Here is a 23523-nt window from a genome sequence, read left to right as displayed (position 1 = left end):
CCTGGTACTCGCTCTGGAGACCAGGCAGGCCTCAAACTCACAGAGATCCGCCTACCTCTGCCTCCCAAGTGCTGGGATTAAAGGCGCGAGCCACCAATGCCTGGCGATAAATAAAATTTTTTAAAAATCTGTCTGTTAGGAGCATATGCCTTTAACTTCAGCAGAGGCATGTGGATGTCTCTGAGTTCCAGGACAGCCAGGGTTACATAGTGTGACCTTGTCATCAAAATAAACAAGCAAAAACAAACAAATAAATAAAAATAAAAAAGAACTCTCTGCCTATGACCAACTAACAAGTTTAAGATTTGAAGATGAGTTAACTGTAAATTTTGTGATTTGAGAATATTTTCATGGTTCCCATATTTAGGAGATGCCACAGAGATGTTCAAGGATTTGAAACAACCATCAAAACAGTAATTCTAAAAAGAAGTGTTGCAGGTCTACACAGACCTTCCTCTGAAGCTACTCCAGAGCCTGAGGCAGGAGGACCAAAAAAATTCAAGGCCATCCTAGGCTCACAGTGAGTTTAAGACAGGCCCACACAATTTAGTGAGCCTCGATATTTAAAAAGTAAAAAGATGACTGCAGAAACAGGTTTGGTAACAGAGTGCACGGCTAGCATGTGTGAGGCCCTAGGGTCAATCCCTAGTTCTGTAGGTTAAAAAAAAAAAATAAACAATCAAAAGAAAACAAAAAGACATAGTGTTAAATAGAGTGGCCAGATATAAAACAAGGACCACCACAGCAAAAAGAATCTTTTTCTCCCTTTCCATGCTTGAGACTGAGCTCTCCAAGAGCATGGAATGATGAAGCTTGACTGGATTTACCATTACCTAGGAGACACACTTCTGAGTGTAGTGAAGGTATTTCCAAAGATGTTTAACTGAGGGAAAACCCATGCTGAACGTGGGTAGTGTTATCCCATAGGCTAGGATCTGAAACTAAATGAAAATGAAAACCAGTCACAACATGAGTACTAGCATTCATCTTTCCACTGACTGAATGTTACACAATGTGACCAGCTGCCGCCACACACCATGATGGATTCCCTCAAACTATGAACCTAAATAAACCCTAACATCCTTAAGTTGCTTTTGCCAGGTACTCCGTTACAGCAGTAGGAAAGTAACTACTACACATGATACAACACAATATATGAACAATCTGCACATGCTGTGTTTTAAAGTCATCACAAAAAGGATGGTGGTGCATGCTTTTGATCCCAGTTCGAGGCCAGCTGGTCTACTGAGTAAGCTTCAGACAGCCAGGACTACACAGAAAAACCCTGTCTCAAAAACAACAAACAAACAAAAAGAAAACATCATGGCTTTTATTATTTTTTAATTTATTTATGAGTGCTCTGTATGCGTGTACAATGTTATGCCAGAAGAGGGCATCAGACCCCACTACAGATGGTTGTGAGCCACCATGTCATTGCTGGGAATTGAACTCAGGACCTCTGAAAGAGCAACCAGTGCTCTTAGCCACTGAGCCATCTCTCCAGTCCCCATGGTTTTTATTTTTACTCACCCATTAAGCACATTATGCAATTAAAGTTGTCTGATGTAAATGTAGTAATTAAGGCAATAACCTTGGCTTATCTGATTTGCTATAGTAACACTCTTAAAGTGGATATCCTAAAAAAAATTATACTAGACATACTAATAACAAAACTCCTCTGAAAAGGGATAGAGAGATGGCTCAGTGGGTTAGAATACTTGATGCTTTTCTAAGGACGAGCTCGATTCCTAGCACCTACATCAGGTAGCTCATAACCACCTCTAACTCTGGTTCCAGGGAAATCTGATGCTCTCTTCTGGTTTCTAGATAGCCACAGACATGTGGCATACAAACATGCAGGCATACAGATATAAACAAATAAAATTCAAACAAATCTTTTAAAAAGCAGTATCCGGGCACATGCCTTTAATCCCAGCACTCGGGAGGCAGAGGCAGGTGGATCTCTGTGAGTTCCATGTCAGCCTGGTCTACAGTTCCAGGACAGGCTCCAAAACAATACAGAGAAACCCTGTCTCGAAAAACAAAACAAAACAAAACAAAAAAGCAGTATCCAAATAATATATGTGTCCATTAATCTAAATATTTATAAGCTTATAAATACATGATAATAAAAATTTATATTTAGTAATAAGCTAATAGTAGTTTAGCACAGTAATTCCTCAATATCAGAAGTCTCTTTTTTTGTTTGTTTGCTTGTTTGTTTGCAAGTGTTTGGGGTGTTTTTGTTGTCGTTTTGAGACAAGATTTCAAGTAACCCAGGCTTGCCTAGACCTTACTATGTAGCTGAAGGTAACCTTGAATGGTTCTCCTACCTCCATCTCCTAAACGTTGGGATTATAGGTATGAGTCATCACACTCAAAGTTCATTTTTTCTTTTTTCATTCTTGCAGCCCTGGGGAACTCAAACCCAGGGCCTTGCACACAATAGGCAAGCAACATACCACTAAACTACAATCACACTATCAGAGTCCACTACTCTTAACAGAGTGTACAGAAACCTAAGTCTTCCTGTTAATAAAATAGAATATAATGCTGTGTTGAGTAATTGTTGTGGTCAATAAATTAAATGGGAAACAAAGAATAGCCTAGCTAACAAAATAAGTTTAGTCTTAATCCTTACAAGAATTTTCTCTGTGATCTTAAGTAAATTTTATAACCCTTGAGTTTCATCTGCCCTCCTTCCAAGTAACAGGGTATTTATTTACATAGCCTGTTTTAACAATAAATGAGCAATTTGGGAGCAAATTCCAAACAAATCTGGAAAAATGTTAAGTTAGAGTCTGTGTAAGAGCTGAGTATAGACTATAGTGGCAGAGCATTTACCTGGGTCCAATCACCAGTACCACGGGGGTGTGGGAGGGAATATGACACAGAAACCATAAAACAAACAAATGAAAACTTTATTTGCTCCTGACTCTCACAAAGGGTAAACAGATATTTAGGAAGAGAAGGAACATTTCTGCTTAATTACTTCAATAGATGGTAACAGAGCAGACCCAGAATAAATGAATCAACTAATTAATGAATGAACAAAAACAAACAAATGAGGGCTGGGACTATGCTTTAGCGCTCACCAACAAATTGCAAGACCCTCAATTCCATCCGTAGTGCCAAACCAATCCACCACAACAAAACCTCAGGGTTTAGGGGGCTTCTAGAGAATGGTAAAGATACCACACAAGATATTCAAATTTATGAAACTCTAAAAGCAGAACACACATATGTGTAGAATCTGCCCCTCCCCCTGGATTTCTGAGCTCTGGAAGAAGCCAACTCATTGAAGGTTATACCAGAGAAGGTCTCTCAAGACAAAGACAGGTTTGCTTAAGAAATGGGCACCCTCTAAAGAACAGAACTTTCATTGGTGTCTAGGAAATATTCCTAAAGCCCTTTCACTGTTTTTCCCAACTTCCTATTACTCATGGGACTTTGACCTTAACTTCTGTCTCTGTGTAAACCACAGTCCCTTTCAGGAGCACTGCTCAGGGATAGCAAAAGAACAGACAGAATAATACTATAAGCACCTTAAATCAGCAAGATTTGGGATCAATTCTGTTTTTTTTTGTTTGTTTGTTTGTTTGTTTGTTTTCGAGACAGGGTTTCTCTGTGTAGCTTTGGAGCCTGTCCTGGCACTCGCTCTGGAGACCAGGCTGGCCTCGAACTCACAGAGATCCGCCTGCCTCTGCCTCCTGAGTGCTGGGATTAAAGGCGTGTGCCACCAACGCCCGGCCGGGAGCAAATCTTAAACTCTGAGTTTTCCTGACATGGCTGATCTCTGGGCACTGGGTCTGAAGAGATAGCTCTGTGGTAAAACAAACAAACAAACAAACAAAACAAAACAAACAAAAAGCCCTGATTGCTCTTCCAGAAGACCAAGGTTTGATTCCCAGCATTCCCAAAGCAGTTCACAACCATCTGCAACTCCAGTTCCAAAGGATCTGATGCTTTCTTCTAGTGGCCATGGGAAACAGGCATGCATGTGGTGCATACATAAATATACATTCAGACAAAACACCCATATACATAAAGTAAAAATAAGTAAATCTTAAAAAATGTAATAATATCACGTACCTACCTTGAATACAGAAAGCCCTTGACAAATGAAATTGTGGTATTTCTTTGTTTTTGTTTTTCGAGACAGGGTTTCCCTGTATAGCCTTGTCCTAGAACTTGCTCTGTAGACTAGGTTGGTCTCGAACTCACAGAGATCCATCTGCCTCTGCCTCCCAAGTGCTGGGATTAAATGCGTGCACTACCAAAGCCCAGCTTCGAAATTGTGATTTTTATAGGACAAGATTGTGGGATAGGAGAGTGGGTGGGGCTATGGAGAAAATCACCAGAAGTACTTCTGCCTTGCACTGAGACCAAATAGAGGTTTGGCATTCTAATTCCCTAAAGAGGGATGGATTCCATCAACCCATCTAAAATGAAAGTGCATTAGACAGATCAGAGAAAAGTTAGGATTTATACTGTGAGCTATTTTAAAAACTGCCAGCTTAGCAAATTAAACGGCTGTGAAGATCTCCTAGTTTCCATTCACAACAAACACAAGACAAGGCACTCTCTTTTAATGAGGCTGGCCTCTTGGCAGCACAGTCTATTCTGCATAATTCATTCCTAAGGGTTTAGGAAACATTTTCTTAAGATACACCAAAATAAACTATTTTCTAGGAAAAAAAAGAGGGAGAAAGACGAAGAAGAGGAGTTTTTCTTTACAGATTTTTGGTGAATCCTATGAATCACCATCCCATTCAATTTAGGAAACTACTGTCTAAATAAAACTTAGAATTATGTCAGTGCTTTAAGCCCATCTTAAGTGTTTTTCCTTTAAAAGGGCATATGAAAAACCAGTCTGCTTTGAAGCACAATTTCTAAATCCTATGACAGATGAGGGAAAATAAAATCTATTCACCACCACTAAAAAGCCACAACAAATGTGCCAAACTGAAGTTTAAAATCAGCCACCTTTTCAGATGTTGGAGGAGATAAATCCTGAAATCCTGAGAATGCTGGCTAAGTTATGGTATTAAAGCCCTTGTTCCATCAGATAAAAACTTTGATATTTAAATAATGATCAGAAGTTTCAATTATCACTGGAATTGAATTTCAGGAAGTACCATGTACACACTTGGGGTGTGCAGACAAGCTAGTAATTGAGCCTCCTTCATGAAGACATTGCTAAGGAAAGGAAGCACCATTTCATACTTTGGAAAACACCCAAACTTAATTAGTTCAATTTAGAACATCCTGAGGCTTAAAGCCTTTGCCTAAACATAACATAAATTTTGATTAGCCAAGTGCGGAAAAACAACAAAGCCAACTTTCTTGTCCCTCTAGTTAGTATATAAATAGAAGTAATGTATCAACAAAGAAACTGGTGTGCCCTACTGTATCTCCGATGTATACACAGCCCAGCAAACTTGCTCTCAGCACACTGAACCAAGTGCTTCTGAGGATCTGTAATAGGACCCTTTTAATAAACTGTGACTCACTGTTTGCTTTCTTCTCCAGGAGGTGGAGTCTTGCCATGCCCTTCCATTACAAAATCCTCCTGTTCCACCTGCAAAGGCAAGCACCATGGGTCAGCAGTAGTCAGTACTGTGATATGACTTATTCCAGTGCCAGCCCCTGCTCTGTTCACACCCACAGGGCTATGTCACTAAAGTGTCTAGAATAGAAGTGAGGGCCTGAGACTTTCATTCTCCAGGTGTGCTTACAGCACTTCTCCTTGGGTGACTAGATTTGCAGGATGAAAAAGGAAGAGTGCTGATCAGTAACTCATGCAACTGTGACAAAGGACTAGCATCTGCAACATAAAAGACTAAGAGTCAATGAGAAAATGCCAGCCCATGAAAAACCTGCAAAACTATTGGGTGGGAGTTTCACAGACGAGAACACATAAATGGTATTATAATAAAGCGTGTGGAACCTTGGCGGATTCCATGGCAGATGAGGAACAAACATGTCAGGCAGACAGAGAAGTTTTATCAGAAAGGGAAGGGTTGGGGGAAGGAAAGAGAAAAGAGGCAAAGAGACACAGAGATAGAGAGGGCAGTAGAGAAGAGGGAGACAGGAAAAGTCCTGTCTATCCCTTCAGGGAACAACAGGAAAGAGAGAACAGAAGTGGGTGGAGTCAGGGTACACACATCTGCCATGCGCTGGTGGGTGAGGAGCAGGGCCAGGTTTGCCTGGATTACAACAAATGTGGTCCCTAGAAATATGCAAAGTTGCTTAATTTCACGTCAGTCAGGAAAATACAAACTAAAACCACAAAGAGATACCATTTCACAACTGACAGATTGGGTAAAATGACAAAGCCCAGTAGCATGGAATGTTAGCAGAGGTTAGAAGCATGGCAACTCTGCACTCCTAGCGGGAGGGGAAACTGTTACAACCACCTTATTTGGTACATTTGAATACATAGCCATCATACAAACTTAAAACACATTTCTAGGTATGTGCTCTAAAGAATCTTTTATACATATACACAAGTATCTATTTGATATTATATTCTCTGCGCCCCTACCCTCAGTCTCTCTCTGACAGGGTTTTCTCTATGTAGACCAGGCTGTGAAAACTACCTCTCAAAGGCGTAATTTAATAATAACAGAACAAGGGCTGGAGAGATGGCTCAGAGGTTAAGAGCACCGACTGCTCTTCCAGAGGTCCTGAGTTCAATTCCTAGCAACCACATGGTTGCTCACAACCATCCGTTATGAGATATGGTGCCTTCTTCTGGTGTGCAGATATACATGGAAGCAGAATGTTGTATACATAATAAATAAATAAATAAATAAATAAATAGAATCTTTTAAAAAATAACAGAACAAAACAAAACTAAGGGATGGGGTGATGGCTCAGTGGTTAAGAGCACCTACTGTTTCTGTAGAGCATCTGGGTTTTTTCCCAAGTAACCATATGATAGCTCACAACCATTCTAGAGTATCTGATATACTTTTCTGGCCTCTGCAAGCACAAGGAACTCACACAGTGCACATGTAGACAGACATTCAGGCAAAACATTCATATACAAAATAAAAATAAATCTTTAAAAACAAACAGATATGTCCAGAGATGGTCACTCCCAATTTAGAAAAAAAAAATCCACTTCTTATGGGACCTACTAATATGGAAGACAGACAAGTATTATGGGGTTCTGAGGGTCAGGTACATGCCACCAAGGCTGACAATATGAGTTTGATTCCTGAAACCCACATGGTGGAAGGAGAGAACTGACTTCAGCAAGTTGTCCTCTGATTTTCACACTGTGACATGCATGTAACTACACCACACACTATATAAAAACAAAATAAACACAAATGCTTTTACAAATCACTAGCCAGGTATGGTGGCTCACGTGTAATCATGATACAAATGCAGAGTGCCACTCCAAATTCAAGGCTAGCTTGACCTACACAATGAGTTCCAGGTCAGCCATGGCTATATAGCAAGACCTTATCTCAAAAAGCACTAAGCTGTGTATTTTGTGCATTTAGCCACACAAACATCATCTTTTAATCAGATGGAAAAGGTGTTTTACTGCTAATCAATACTATAATATCACAATAATGCTAAGCAGCAATAATGGAAAATCTCATAAAACCCTCTGTATCAGCTCCAGATCTTCATCTCCAGCCCTCATGTTCAAGCTGATTGACCCAACAGATCCAGAATGAAACACTACCTTAGTTCCTAAATTTCTTCTCCTATTTAAATCCTCCATTTTTTCCTTTGTCCATTTTTTCAGGCTCTCATGTGTATGGTGTGTACACAATTGTAGTATTTGCATGTGTGGGGTACACATGCAATGTTGTACATTCATGTGAAGGCCTAAGGTCAATGTCAGGAATCATCCTTGATGGCTCTTCCACCTTTCTCTCAATGAAACCCAGAATCTGTTGATACAATTAGCCTCACTATCCAGCTTTCTATGAGGATCCCCTGTCTCTATCTTTCAAGGCTGGAATTACAATGGGCTGTCATACCCACCTGGCATTTATGTGTGTTCTGGGAATCCAAACTCCTGTCCTTATGCTTGCAAGCACTTGAACTACTGAACCATCTCCGTAGCCTCCTATATTCTTTATTCTTACGTGAATAGTATCACAATTTACTAAGATCCCTTAACAAGAAATCTGTAATTATATGAGGTCCTTAATTTCTCTTCCTTCATCTCACATTCAATGAGACTCCAAGATTTACCTGCCCTGAGGCACTGAGCAGGTGTTAAGCATTGTTAAAGCACTTTTTAAAAACTGTTAAAATCATTATTAGGGTTGATAAGTTCTTTACATTCTCATAACCACTCCATCTGAAGTTCATTTTCTTGTAAGAAAATATTGGGGAGGGGTTGTGTTAACTCACTATTGTTGAGCTACTGTAGTCTCCCTTGCTGCCCCATCTTCCTTGAGCAAAAGGACTGTCAGTCAAACAGCCAGATGCCTGTTCTTATTCTAGCACCAGCTGTTTTAAACACTCCTCTGACACATTCAGGAAAACACATGATAATCCAGCTGCTTGCTTTGGCTCTGAAAATATGAGGCCCAGTGAGGACTGTTTCAAACAGTTTGTACCAGATGTTTTGCTATCAGAAACCTCAGTGAACTGGAGGTGACTCTGTAGCCAGAGAAGGTATACTTTCCCTAGTGGTCTATTAGAGGGAATTCTGTGATTGGTGGAAAAGGAACACTGCTGGCCAGTGCAAACACAAACCCTCATTTGCACAAGATGTTTGCTATTATGGGTACAAATACCCCTTCTCTGGCTATATAAGCAAGCAGGCTTGGATGTAACATTATACTCATAAAAGGCTATTCTTAAGCAGTTTTCTTTACCTTTTCAGGCTCAGTTGGAAATGAGAAAAACAACAGTGAGGCAGTGCCAGAGGCAGAGAAGGACAGCAATAGCAGAACAGCTAGAGTGCAGAGCTGAGAGCCAGGAGTAGCCAGATTCTTGAAACTGAACAAAAGGCAGAGCTGAGCAGTGGGTAGGCTGAGATGTACACACACACATGCACATGCATACACCACACACATGCACAAAAACAATAGCAAAAAGTTGCCATCTGAAGAATGACAGCTGAAGTTAGGACTTTGGTCATCATATGTCCCCACACACATATACCTGCACACACAAAAACAAGACACTGAAATGCATAATACAACAGTTTCCATCTCAGGTAAAGGTGTTTCTGTCAGCAACTGTTGGTGTTGCATGGTGTGACAACATCTGCAATGCAAAGCACGCATGGTGTGTGTCAGAATCAAGGCTGCACTGGAGTGGCACAATCTAACAGTGGCAAGCACTGCCCCAAACACCTTGTGTTCATTAGACATTTGACTTTGCATCAATTTTTGTTTGATACATGTTCAGAAATCCTGTTATTGTCAAATTTTCACAACCGTCACATTCTCAACCTGTCTCAAACCAGTGACCTATCTCTCTTTTACTTCAGCTAGGAAACAGGCAGCCTGGGCTCTGAGCCTCACCAACAATCCATATTGTTTCACCCCAACATCTACTCTGAAAATAAAAAAAAAAATCCTAAAGTTTGACTGTGTACACAAAAATTTCCCTACTCCTCCCTTCTATTGAAACCTGCAAGGAATCTTCCTAACTTCTGTTTTCAGGGTGTTCTTTTCCAAAGACCATTTGGATCTTAACACATAGGAACTCAGAATATTTCCTTCTTAATATCCCAAACTTGACCCTCAATTGGCTTGCTCTTAGGACATTTCCTGTCTTGCCAATCCCCTTGTTTCACCTACGACATCTGCCCCTGGGTTGCAAAGCATTGCTGTAGAAAGTGACAAAGCTGGTCCCTTACCAGGGGTATATAAGTTACTTCTCCCTCCTCCCATTTTGGTGCTGCCTGGAGGGCAGCTATCCCTCTCTGGAGCCTACTCACTTGTATTTATTTTCTAGGAAGTGGCTGCTGACATCTAGTACTCCTTTCTCTGTCCTCCACTTGCTCCTACACCTCTACCCTGCAGAGCCTCCTGAAGTGCCTTCTATGACCCTTTGCTGTAGTTCCCCTTTGGGTGAGCTTGGAATAAACAGAAACAATGCAATCTTTGTGGATAGAACACAGTTCTCCAATATGAACATTCATTCATTCAACACACTTTCCAAAGCCCCTTTTCCAAAAGGTAGACTGAGTTGAAGGAATGAATGCATGTCCCATCTATATAACCTCTTCTACGCAGTAGTTTTTCTATAATTCCCATCCTCGAGGCAGCTATTCCTATTCTAGAACCCAGCTCCTTCAGGTGCAGGACATTTCCTCTGCTTACTTGACAATTTCCTCCCCTCCAATTTCTGTTCTCTCTCCTCTTAGAAATCCTGTTATTTAGTGTTCAGTTCTGGGGTTGATCGCTTTCTTTTTACTTCTCCATGTATATCTTGCCATTATTTTTCATCTTTCTTTGTGAGAAATTCTCCTAACTTTATCTCCCAATACAGAGTATAAATGTATATTTTTATGTGGTACTGGAGAAGGAACCCAGAAAATGATCCATGCTAGATAGGTGCTCTATTACTGTGGTTGTGCACTCTTAGCACTCATAACCATCAACTGTACAGCTGATTGGCATTAAGCATATTCACATTGCTGTGTAACTACCACTGCTCTCTATCACCAGAACTTTTTTAAAAAATGTTTCTCTGGGGGGCAGTGACACACACCTTTAATTCCAGCACTCGAGAGGCAGAGGCAGGTGGATCTCTGTGAGTTTGAGGCCAGCCTGGTCTACAGGCTCCAAAATTACAGAGAAACCCTGTCTCAAAAAACCAATCAACCAACCAACCAAATGTTTCTCATCTGAAATCCAGTATTATTTAACTAAAGGTCTTTATTCCCCACTCTTTGTCTCTATGAATATGACAACTCCAGGTTAAGTGGGATGATGCACTTGTCTTTTTGTAACTGCTTATTTCACTTAGCATAGCATCACCAAACTCACCTATGTTGCAGCATGTGTTGGGATTTTCTTCCTTTTTGAAGATAAATCATGTTCCATATGTATGTGCCAGATTTTTATTCATTCACCCATTAGTAAACATTTTGATTGCTTTCCATCTTTTGAACCTTGTGAATGATGCTGTTACAAACACAGGTTGGACAATTATTCGTTTGCATCCCTTTTTAAAATTCCCAACAAATTTATGATAATGATTACTGTGTGTGCCTACTACAGTATGTATGTACAGGTCAGAGACTACTCTGTGGAATCAGTTCTTTGTTTCTACCGTTATGTGGGTTGCCAGGTATGGTGGAAGCACCGCTACCCACTGAGCCATCTGCTGGCTCCCCAGTGCATTTTTATTACTATATTATTCCCTGACCTCTGCTAAGTGGTAACAGAGGAGCTACCATCTTTTCTGTCTTGTACTCCCCTATAGACTTCCATTCTATTTCCTTTTCTTTCCCTCACCCAATATTGGAGCCTGTGGATTCATTACTTAGACTGGGAATGCTTTTTCCCCAATATTGTTACATGAAAGCTTTCTTTCCATCATTTAGAAATCCACTCCAGTGCCATCTCTTTGACTGAAGCTGGAGCACCTTCTATATTCAGTCGCTCTCTTGAGTACCACAGAAGGACCTCTTACTTGATCATGTGTTTTGCTGTCTGGCTCTGCATCAACAATGCAAATTCTTGAGTCAGACACTCTGAATGTCTTCTTCATTGTAAGTCTGGCACAAATAAGATATCTGATAAAGCTATGCTGACTGAATTTTGTTTCTTGTTTCCCTATTCCCTAAGCATGCATTTCTCCCAGCATCTGTCCTTGAACTTTTCTCTCCACATTCTGCCACAGCAATTTAATCTAATCTCACAAATTCAACTATTACATTTGGGTGATTCCCAATTCTGTCTTGCATCCAACCATCCTGCCTTTCATCCATGTATCTTTACCTGGAGGGCAGATTCAGCAATAAGTCTAGTACATGGCATCTCAAATCCCATGTGGGAAACAGCATTCATCCTCTTCATTTCCAAACTTGATTTTCTCATGGAGGGTTAGGACCAGAGCTAGGGCCTTGACAGCCTAATAAGTAAGGCTCTGCTACCAGTCCTCAATCAGCCAATCAAACGGGGAAATAATGGTGAAAAGCAGAAAAAGGAGATTTAGAGAATGTAGCCACAATGGAAAGATAAGCAAAGAGGTTTAGTGACCTGATCCACCAACTCCAGTGCATCTTTGGGGTCCTGACATAAGTTGAAATAGAAGGTCTCTGTCTCCTAAATGCTGGAATTATAGGCATATGCCACCATCAAAGTTGAAAAATTAATGAAATTCAATTTAACAACTGTCCTGCTGCTTTTTGCATCCTACTGAGAAACTTTCATAATCTCACAAGGACCATGAAGACATATTCTATGTGTCTTCCAAAAGCTTTATACTTTTGGCCCCACACTCAGAGATCTATATGAACCACCTCAAATTAGGTTTTATGCATGGTATTTGGTATGAAGGTCCATGCATTCAATATATGGTTATCTAGTTGCTCTAGCACTTCTTCCCTCTCCTGTTTTTGTTGTCATTGAGAAATGGTTTTACTATGTCGCTCAGGCCAACTTCAAACTCACCTCCCTCTTGCCTCAGCTTCTTGAGTTCTGGGATTATAGTTATAAACTACTACATTTTGCTTTCTTTTTTCTTATTGAATCACATTAGTCTTTGGGTAATTTTTCTTTTTTCATTTTGTGGTCTTATACTTCAGTTCAATGAATCAACAGTCCAACTATCAGAGAGACAAGGCCAATATAAAAGCAATGTGCTGGGGGGCTGGAGCGATGGCTCAGAGGTTAAGAGCACCAACTGCTCTTCCAGAGGTCCTGAGTTCAATTCCCAGCAACCACATGGTGGCTTACAACCATCCATAATGAGATCTGGTGCCCTCTTCTGGTGTGCAGATATATATAGAAGCAGAATGTTGTATACATAATAAATAAATAAAATCTAAAAAAATAAAAAAAAGCAATGTGCTGGACAATGTTACTAACTTCTTAAACAAAGAAGCGAGAATAGCCCTATAGGCTCATAATGCTGAATGCTTAGTCACCTGGGAGTGGAAATTTTGAAAGGATTAGGAGGTGTGGTCTTGTTGGAAGAAGCCACTGGGGGCAGGCTTGAGGTTTCAAAAGCCTATGCCAGGCCCAGTGTCTGTCTCTGTTTCTGTCTCTCTCTTCCCCTCCTCCCTCCCACCCCTCCCTCCCTCTTTTTCTGCCTTTGGATCAGGATGTGAAGCTCCCAGATACTTCTTTAGGGTCGTATATGCCATCATGTTTCCTACCATGATGATAGCGAAATAGCCTCTGAAACAGTAAGCCAGCCCCAATTAAACGCTTTCTTTTCTAAGAGCTGACTTTCCCATGGTGTCTCTTTACAGCATTAGAACACTAAGACAATTAGTTTTTGTGTTTTTCAGTGCAGGGAATAAACTTGGGGCGGGGGGTGGGGTGTTGTAAATGCTTAGCTCATGTTCTATCCCCAAGCTATATCCCAGCCAAAGAAGCAAATTTAGACTAGAACCACAAATTTCAGTGAATAGCAATTTAAGATCACTTTGACATTTCTTCTTAGAGAGAGGAAAGAAGCTTCTAATACTTAGGAAGTAAAGGAAATTAACCTTGAGCTTCTCAGAAAGCTCCCAGAATATACACTATCCACAGGCCATTTCCCAAGATCGTATAAATAATAACTGCTGGAGGAGAAGACACTTACATAGAAACTATCTGCAAGCTGCCAAGAGGGTCCAGGGATGCAGGTTTCATAAGCTGTCACTCAGGCTTGGCTTTTTTGTGATGTCTGGACCAGCAAGTCACCCATGCTCTTGTAAACAACCCCAACAAACTAATGGTTCACTAGGAAAGACTAGGGTGGGATCATTTATTTGATCTCTTGGTTGTGGCCTATTTGTGGTAAACAGAGATTTGTTCACATTTCCTCCAGGAAGTCACAACAACAAACTTACTTGTTCGTCTTCCACTGGCTGCTTCCCTAGTTCAACTGCAGTTTACCTATAACTTGCATAGTAACTGCATGGGGTGCTTAGAAAGAAAATATTGATTTCAGGATCCTACCTCTTAAAATTGTATTTCTATTAAATCCAGTATGACACCCACTCACCTTCATTTAAAAAAAATAAAGCATTCTTGGAGCTGTAGAAATGGTTGAATGTTTAAAGCACTTGCAGAGCAAGCATGAGGACTAGAATATTAAACCAAGGTAAAGCTGTTGCATTCCCAGCATGCCTACAGCAAAATAAAGGCTTAGACAGAAGAATTTCTAGAAGTGTATTGGCCAGCAAGGCTGGCATTCTCAGTGGTGAACAATAAGAGAATACTTCTCAAATAAGTTAGTAGGCAGGGACTGACACTGGAGGTTGTCCTCTGACCTCCACACATATCCCATGACGTACGTACGTGTGTGTGTGTGTGTGTGTGTGTGTGTGTGTGTGTGTGTGTGTGTGTGTGTGTGTGTGTATTCACACGTGTATGCACACATACTTAGTAGAATATAAAATGGTATAATCAATTTAGAAGACAGGTTGGCAATTCCTAAAAAAGGTAAATATAAGCCATACAGCTAATGATTCTACTTCTAAATATATAATTGAAATAAAATATATGTTTACATAAAAACCTGTACACAAATGCTCATTGAAACATTATTCATAATAGTAATAAAGTGGGAATAACCCAAATGTCTATCATCTGATTAATACATAAAGTTGTATGTGTAAATTATTCAAGCAAAAACAATAATAAAATACTAATACTATGCCATAATATGAAGGACTACTGAAAACATTATACCAAATGAAAGAAGTTTCATACAGAGAAAAAATATTATTTTATGTGTAATGATTTTATATGTATAAAATATCCAGTCAGGCAGTGGTGGTGCATACCTTTAATCCTAGCACTTGGGAAGCAGAGGAAAGTGGATCTCAGTAAGTTTGGGGCCAGTCTGGTCTACAGAGTGAGTTCCAGGACAGTCAGGGATACACAGAGAAATCCTGTCTCAGAAAAAAAAAATATCCAGAATGCACAATTCCATTAAGGCAAGAAGTTGATTAATAGACCAGAGGAAATGAATGAGGAGTGATGGCTAATGGACCTAGAATTTATTTTTTCTTTTTTTGGTTTTCTGAGATGAGGGTTTTTCTGTGTAGCCCTAGCTGTCCTGGAACTAGCTCTGTAGACCATGCTGGCCTCAAACTCATAGAGATTCACCTGCCTCTGCCTCCCAAGTGCTGCTAATAAAGGCATGAGCCACCACCACTCTGCTAAACTAATACTTTAAAATGGATGAGGTTTGTATGTGTGTCTGTGCACTGACATGCAATGAGTGCTGAACTCAGGGCTTTCTTTACACATGGTAAATACAGATTTACCACTGAACTTTAGCCCCAACAAGTGGGTAAACTTAATGACTTATGAAATAGACTTCAATAAAGCTGCTTGAAAAAGTTAAGAAAGACACCCAAGATAATTCTTGGCAAAAGAGTGCTCTACTACCTAGGTCTCTTTTTGGCCTAGAATTCACCAAATATTTTCTCTGAGGTGCCTTTAAATTCAGAACCCACCCATACATAGTTTTTAAAAAGCAACAGGATAGTGCTACAGCTCAGTGGCAGCCACTTGACTAATACACAGAAGGCCTGGGTTTGATCCCAGAATCACAGAAAGAAAAAAACAAACCAACCCAAAGCACAGTAATAACAAGAATAACAACAGCTACAAAGTCTCCACTACTTCTTACCATCCAAGCCACTCTTCCCATGTTTGTCTCAGCTGCTCCCATCCTACTCCTAAACATGTCTCTGTGAGCCCCCACTCTTCAGACCCACATTTACCCCCTGATTTCAACACCCATGAGACCTTGTTACGATGTGCTAATGCAGACTCAGTCTAAGACAGACACCCAAACTTATAAAAAGCAAAAGACTTCTATTAAGGTGTCTAAACTTAAAAAAATACTAATGTATGTTTATGTCCAAATCATCTTGCTTAATGTCGTCAATGATAAGCAAGTCAATAGATCACTGTATTCACTGTAGAAAAAGACTAAATTTACTTTGGAACTCTCTATATAGACCAGGATGGCCTTGAACTCACAGAGATCCACCTGCCTCTGCCTCTTGAATGCTGGGGTTAAAGGTGTAAGTCAACATACATGAGAGTAAATGCTTTTATTTGTAGTAAATTGTGAGATGTATGACTACTTAAATCTACAGATCTAACTTTTAGTTTTATTTTCATTGTTTTACTATAAATATTTAAGCAAAAAAAATAGAGTATATTAGCTGGGCAGTGGTAGCACATGCCTTTAATCCCAACAGAGGGCAGGTGGATCTCAGTGAGTTTGAGGTCAGCCTGGTCTACAGAGCAAGTTCCAGGACAGGCTCCAAAGCTACAGAGAAACCCCATCTCCAAAAACAAAAACAAACAAACAACAATAACAACAACAAAACACCAGAGAATACTATCGAAGACATAACTACTCAGTGGTATGGTGATTTCTACTATATTCTAGATTTCAAAGAAACCAACATTCCAAACTACAGACACTTTTTATAACCACTAAGATAATACCAACACAATTAGAATATCAACTTAAATTACATTAAACTTAAATAAGGAATGGAGGTCAGGCCTGGTGGCATAGGCCTGTGACCATGTACTTGGTAGGCTAAAGGAGACTCATTGAGGCAGGAGGATTGCAAATTCAAGGCCTGTCTGGTTAACTATGAGACTGTGTCTCAAAATAAAAAATAAGAAGAAGTCTGGGGATATAACTCAGTGGTATAGTGTTTGTCTGGCATGCATGAGGTCCAGCTTCCATTCCCTAGTATGAGAGATGGAGGAAAATATGATTTAGAAAAAAAAGAAATAGCCACGGAGTTGAAAATGATCACCATAGTCCATTCTTCATAAGAAACATAAGGAGGAGCCAAGCATGGTAACACACCTTAAATCCCAGCACTCAGGAAGCTGAGGCAGATGTTCAAGGCCAGCCTGGTTTACATGGTTAGTGAAGCCTTTTCTCAAAAATAAATAAGTAAACGAAGAGCACAGTGACATACACCTGTAGTACCAGTTACTCAGGAGGCTGAAAGAGAAGCACTATTTGAGCTCAGGAGTTCTAGGCCAGCCTCTACTCTAAACAAAAAAGGCTAGGTTTGGTGGCACAAGTCTTTAATCCCAGCACTTGGAAGGCAGAGGCAGGTGAATCTCTGAGTTCCAGGCCAGCCTGGTCTAGAGAGAGAGAGTTTTACAGTACAACCAGGGCTACACAGAGAAACCCTGTCTCAAAAAGCAGAGGGGGGAGGGTGTACAGGGCTGGTAAGATGGTTCAGCTAGTAAGGGCATTTGCAACCTAGCCTCACTACTTGAGTTCCATCCCTGGAACATGGATGGCTAAAGGAGAGAAATAACTCTAGCAAGGTGTCCTCTGACCTCCACAAACATGCTATGGAGCACACACAGACACACATACCAGGAGACTACCCCATACACACACAGGTAGGCATGCACGCACGCATGCAGGCAGGCAGGCAGGTAGGTGCGCACACGCGCACGCACACAGACACACAGACACAGACACACATACACACACACACACACACACACACACACACACACACACACACACACACACACACACACACGCACACCCCGAAAACAAACAAAAAAAGGAGACAACCCCAAGAAAGGTGGTAGCTGCTTTCTAATCATGTGTACCCTCCTCATACCTCATATTAGGACCTACTTTGAAAGTTTAAGACCCAAAGGAACTTGACATACATGTTGGGTTAGTTATTCTCTCTTACTCCCTGTTTTTTTTCTGAAACAGGGTCTTACTGTGTTGCCCAGGTTGACCTTGAGTTTACAATTCTTCTGTCTCAGCCTGAGTGCTGAGATTATGGTTATGTGCTACCATGTGGGGCTCAGATTCTCTTTCTTTGAAAACCTCAAGGTCAAGATGCAAGTATTTTAGTCTATCTCCTCCATCAAGCCTAGTCAAAGCAAACCGTCAAGTAAAATAAGGATTTTCCTTTTCAAATTCTGCTGCCTATTCTGGAAACTTTGCAGTCTTAAATAATCCATTCTTTTGTCACCCCTCTTCTTCAATCTGGCATCTAGCATTCTAATCACTGTGGAGTAAAGACAGCCTTGAGTATTTTGCCAACTTCTCACTGAGGGGTAATAATGCTGCCCTTGAACTTTAAATCTGGAGTCATTCTGTGACATGGTTTAATTTGAGACCATGGAGGACTTCTGAGGCTGGGCCTTAAGGTATCTGTGGTTTCTGTATTCTTGGAACATACCCTGGTGGATCCCAGCCACCCTAAGGCAAGTAGAGAAGTCACATGGAAATGCACCTCAAAGCTTAGTCAACAGCTTCAAGCTGAGCTCCCAGCTGGCAGCTGACACTGGCTGCCAGCCATAGGTTGAGTTGTTCTGGACATTTCTGGACAACTGGGCATCCAGTTGATTACAGAGCCAGCCAATACAACATGGAGCAGAAGAACTGCCCTACTCAGCACAGTCAACCACCAACTCATTAAAGACAGCAAGGCTGTTATACTAGAGTTTTAAAATATGTAAAGAAACTTTACCTTTTTTAGGACAAATTAAATGTTACAAGAAAATTGCAAAGACAGGGCATTCCTATATAAACCCTGAACCCGGTCTAAGCTCATTTTTACCCTGGTCCTAACCTGGTCCATTTGTCATAGTTATAGTACCATAATGACACATTATCATTTACTAGAGTGCACATTTCACTTAGATCTCATTAGTATTTACATACATCCCTAGATCCTACTTAGGACAGCATACTGCATGTAATCATTATGTCTCCTTAGGCTCCTCTTAGCTGTTTCTTCAACATTTTCCTTTTCCTTGATAACTGCAGTCAGGTATTTTGTAGAATATCCTCACAATCGGATCATTCTTGTATTTTTTTGAGTAGAGTAGGGCAACAAGTTTAAAGTTCACACTCCTTCAAGAATGAAAAAATGGCATCACTGATGACGATGAACTTGATCCTCTGGCTGAAGGGTGTTTGCCAGGTTTCTCCACTATGTGAAGCCACATTAAAAGAATGGGAAGTAGCCAGGCATTGGTGGCTGTCGCATGCCTTTACTCCCAGACCTCAGGAGGCAGAGTCAGGCGGATCTCTGTGATTCCAGGCCAGCCTGGTCTACAGAACGAGTTCCAGGACAGCCTCCAAAACAATACAGAGAAACCCTGTCTTGAAAAACCAAAACCAAAACCAAACCAAACAACCAAAACCAAAACTAAAACAAAAAAAGAATGGGAAGTAACTATCTACATCCTTCAGTGGAGTATCTACATAAATCATTCAGTAGTCTTGTGTTCTGGAGACTGAATTGACTTAATAAGTTCTGGTGTACATTCAACATAGTAGAATATCTGAAACACACTCAAACCTATTCAGCACCTTCTGCCATATTTTATTAGTTATGTACCACACTGTTCTGTCTACTTATAATACTGTTCTACCTCTACCCACCTACACACAAAACAGCAAAATAAAATCCTTTTATTCTTCCTCAAAAGCCCAGTCCTAGTATTCACTCTTCACTGTGGAGCTTCCTTTCAGGAAGAACTGAATACTTTATGATAGATAAACATTTAATAACAGTACTACTGCCCATGTATGAGTCTCAAGTAGACTAAAAGTTCTCAGCATGCAAACACCATGTCTTACATAACAAGGCAGCACGTAAAAGTACATTTGATGATCGGACTTCAAGCCCAGGAACCCACAAAAAAGTGGACTCTTTAAAGCTGGGCTCTAACCTCCACAAATGTGTTGTGCCATGTGTCCACATACACACATATGTGTGATAAATTTTTTAAAAATTCAAAAATAATACAGAACGAAATAATGGAAAGAACACATCCCATAACTTAAGAATTATCTATGATTTACCTACTGACTGCTTTATCTCTTTTTGGCAGGAAAAAAGAATCTTCCTCAGCTCAAGCAATCAAAATCTGCAGTTCCCAACTCTGGAATAATATATAATCTCTGAACATAAGCATCTCTCCAGGAACAAGTCCAGAAAACACTCACAGTTCTAGAGATTCTCTTCATGAGGAATACCATGCTCCAAGAAGCCGTCCCTTCCCTAGGCCCACTCTAAAGCATCTTTGTTTTCTATTTCCCCTCAAGAAGTCTTGTCCTTCCAAGTCCTCAACTACGTATTCCACTCTCTGGATCAGTGATTCCATTTCCAAGACAATACAAAGAAAAGCTAAAATCACTTGCTTTCCTCTAAATGTTTGTCACCCCACAACACCCACCACCAAGTAGGAGCAGGATCTAGCCTGAGCTCAGATATGATAGCACACTGATTCCTAGCTTCCATCAAGCTTGCAAATCTGATGGCCCTTTTATATTTCCACTGTTCCTTCCACTCATTCTTTTCTTTTCTTAAGCAAGCACAGCCTTCTCCAGTCTTAAAAAATGGTTTTAAGCTGGGCATGGTAGTGCATACCTTTAATCCCAACAATATGAGGTAGAGGCAGCTGGATCTCTGAGTTTGAGGCCAGCCTGGTATATAGATCAAGTTCCAGGACTACATAGAGAGATCCTGTTTTAAGAAACAAAAAGAGTTGGATGGTGTTGGTGCATGCCTTTAGTCCCAGTGCTTGGGAGGCAGAGGCAGGTGGCTCACTGGGTTCTACACAGCCTGGCCTACACAGTGGGTTCCAGAACAGCCAGAGTTTACACATAGAAAACCTATCTTGAAAACAAAACAAAACAAAACAAAAAACAAGAGGGGAAGAGGAGAGGGGACAGAACAGAGAGGGGAGAGGGAGAAAGAGAAGAAACAAAAACAAACTATCAAAAACTTTTAAAGCTTTTTAAGTTTTACAACTTCTGTTACAGGAATTTTTATATATGTATAAAGTAAATGTGAATGAATTTCAACATAGCCATCCTCAAGCTCCAATAGCTGTCCACAGTCTGATATTCTTGTCTCATCTATACCTCAACTCATCTGTCACCATATTTAATGACTACTTTGGGGGGGGTTGTTATGTTTTTTTGAGACAGGGTTTCTCTGTGTTACTCTGTTCTGGAACTCACTCTGTAGACCGGGCTGGCCTCAAACTCATGGAAATCTACCTGCCTCTGATTCTCAAGTGCTGGGATTAAAGGCATGTGCCACCACCGCCTGGCTTCAATAACTATTACTTTACAATTTTACTGGATAAAGTTGCAATTTTTATTATCATTGTAAATTACACCACTCTATCAAACACAGCATCTCCATCATTTCTTGTAGGTTTTTCTTGACTTTTCTCTTTAATAAGTCTTTTACTATTGTTTTTATAGATGGGTTCTGCTAGGCTGTCCTCAAACTTCTGGACTCAGTGTTAGGATTACAGGCATCTTTCACAGTGATGTACCCTGTCACTATTTCTGTTTGTCTTCTGAGACAAGGTCTTGCTATGTAGCTGAGATTACCAAGAAACTTCTATGTAGTCCAGGCTGGCATCAAACTCACAACACTACCTCATCCTCCCAAGTGCTGGAATTACAGGTGTAAACCACCATACTAGCTTTTATCACTTCTTTAAAAAAAATATCCAGGACTGGAGATGTAGCTCAATTTGTAGGGTGAATGCCTAGCACTAAGGAAGCTCTGGGTTTTATCTCCAGTACCACAGAAACCAAATGTGCCTACAATGCCAGCACTGGAGACAGGAGAATCATGGCTCTCCAGCAGTCTCCAGGTAACTAGACTGACCTTTCAAACACTCATGGTAGATTGGTCCTGCCAAAGGGAACAATTTACAAGGCTGCCCAGTTCAGAGAATAGGTCCACATGTAGCCTTTGAGGAGCACAGTTTCTACACCCTTTTCTAATCTGCTATCACACCAGGCCACCTGGGCATCTGATAGTTCCTGGAACAGGCTGGGGGCCTCTGTAGACCTTTCTTCTGTCTAGAACACTGCTCTCCTCACTATTCACATAGCTGGCGTCCTGGTCCTGTGGTTAATATCTTGTCTCAGAGGCCTTCCTCAATAGTCAAAGCTCCTGTTCCTAGGCCCCTTTTAATCTATGCTTTATTTTCCATTTTCACAATACTTATAGTGGTTATAATTACTATCTTTATTTTTATTTGCCTTTCTTAAGAAAGTGGCCATCGTGAGATTAACCACTCCCTGCTATATCACCTTTTAACAAATGACTAAAAATTATTTATTGAGGGGCAGGAGAGGTGGCTCAGTGGCTAAGAACACTCATTAGTCTTACAGAGATCGCAGGATTGGTTCCTAGCACCCACATGGTGGTTCACAACCAGTTCAGTTCCAGTTCCAGGAGTTCCTACACTCTCTTCTGACCTGCTTATGCACCAGACACACTAGGAGTGCACATACATGCATGCAGGCAAAACATTAAAAGTATAATTATTGAAAAAAGAAATAGAAGCTAGATAATGATGGGTTACACCTTTAATCTTAGCACTCAGGAGGCAGAGGTGGGCAGATCTCTGTGAATTTGAGGCTAGTCTGGTCTACAGAGCAAGTTCTAGGATAGCCAGAGTTACACAGAGAAACCGTTTCTCAAAAAAAAAAAAAAAAAAAAAACCAAAACAACAACAAAAGAAATAGATTTAGCTCAAACCACATCTTATAGAAAATGTTCCACTTATCCTCAGAACCTGCTTTCTATTCACAGATATCCATAAGTTAAGTTAACATAGTACTGTGACAAAGTCCTACATTAACAAAAACATCATTACAAATATAAGATTTTATATAAAAAGCAAGACAGGGAGATAAAATGTTTTAATTAAAAGGACTGCTGAAGATGAAATTAAAATCCAATTTCATTTTTTGTTAGAGGCAAGGGCTTGCTATGCAGGCCTGCATGGCTTGCTATTCACTTGATAGCCCAGGCAATCTTCCTGTCTCAGCATCCTAAGTAGATTAGAAGCTTGAGTCTCCATGCCCAGCTTTGTTCTCTTATTTTTGGTCTGATTTTGAACTACACCTTTAAGTAACTAAAACCCAAGAAAGTCAATCTTTCCTTGCCTCATATATTTCTGGTTTGTTTCAAATTTCACAAGTATATACAACTTTCAGAAAACAATTTACAATACAATACTAGTATTCTAAGAAAGAATTACAACCATCACCCAACCTTGTGTAGGAGGCTAAGGTTTTAGGATCACAAATTCAAGGCTTGCCTAGACTGCCAAGTAGGTCCAAGGCTAGCCTAGGAAACTTATGTAGACACTGTCTCAAAATAAAAAAAAGTAAAAAATAGGAGTATAGCTCAGAGGCAGAGTACTTGCCTAACATCAGTCAGGCCTTGGGTTTAGTCCATAGTAGCCCGTCTCCCCCCCCCACACACACACACAGAGGCATGCACAAATGCACAGAAGTCAATCAATCCATCAATTTGGTAAAATTTCTTTTTTTTAAGATTTTATTCAT

The 23523-nt window shown here is 40.4% G+C and overlaps 1 long non-coding RNA gene across 1 annotated transcript in view; it reads right to left on the bottom strand.

Annotated features, from left to right (window-relative positions):
- The window catches only part of LOC113834511, a 33204-nt gene that overhangs the window by 1108 nt on the left and 8573 nt on the right, over positions 1-23523 (bottom strand). The window contains exon 3 of the long non-coding RNA XR_003483067.2: positions 5514-5581. This is a non-coding gene — a long non-coding RNA (uncharacterized LOC113834511). The remainder of the gene's footprint in view (positions 1-5513; positions 5582-23523) is intronic.

The sequence above is a fragment of the Cricetulus griseus genome, chromosome 2 (assembly GCF_003668045.3).
Source record: "Cricetulus griseus strain 17A/GY chromosome 2, alternate assembly CriGri-PICRH-1.0, whole genome shotgun sequence".
NCBI classification, from domain to species: Eukaryota; Metazoa; Chordata; class Mammalia; order Rodentia; family Cricetidae; genus Cricetulus; species Cricetulus griseus.
This window is presented reverse-complemented; position numbering and strand designations above follow the sequence as displayed.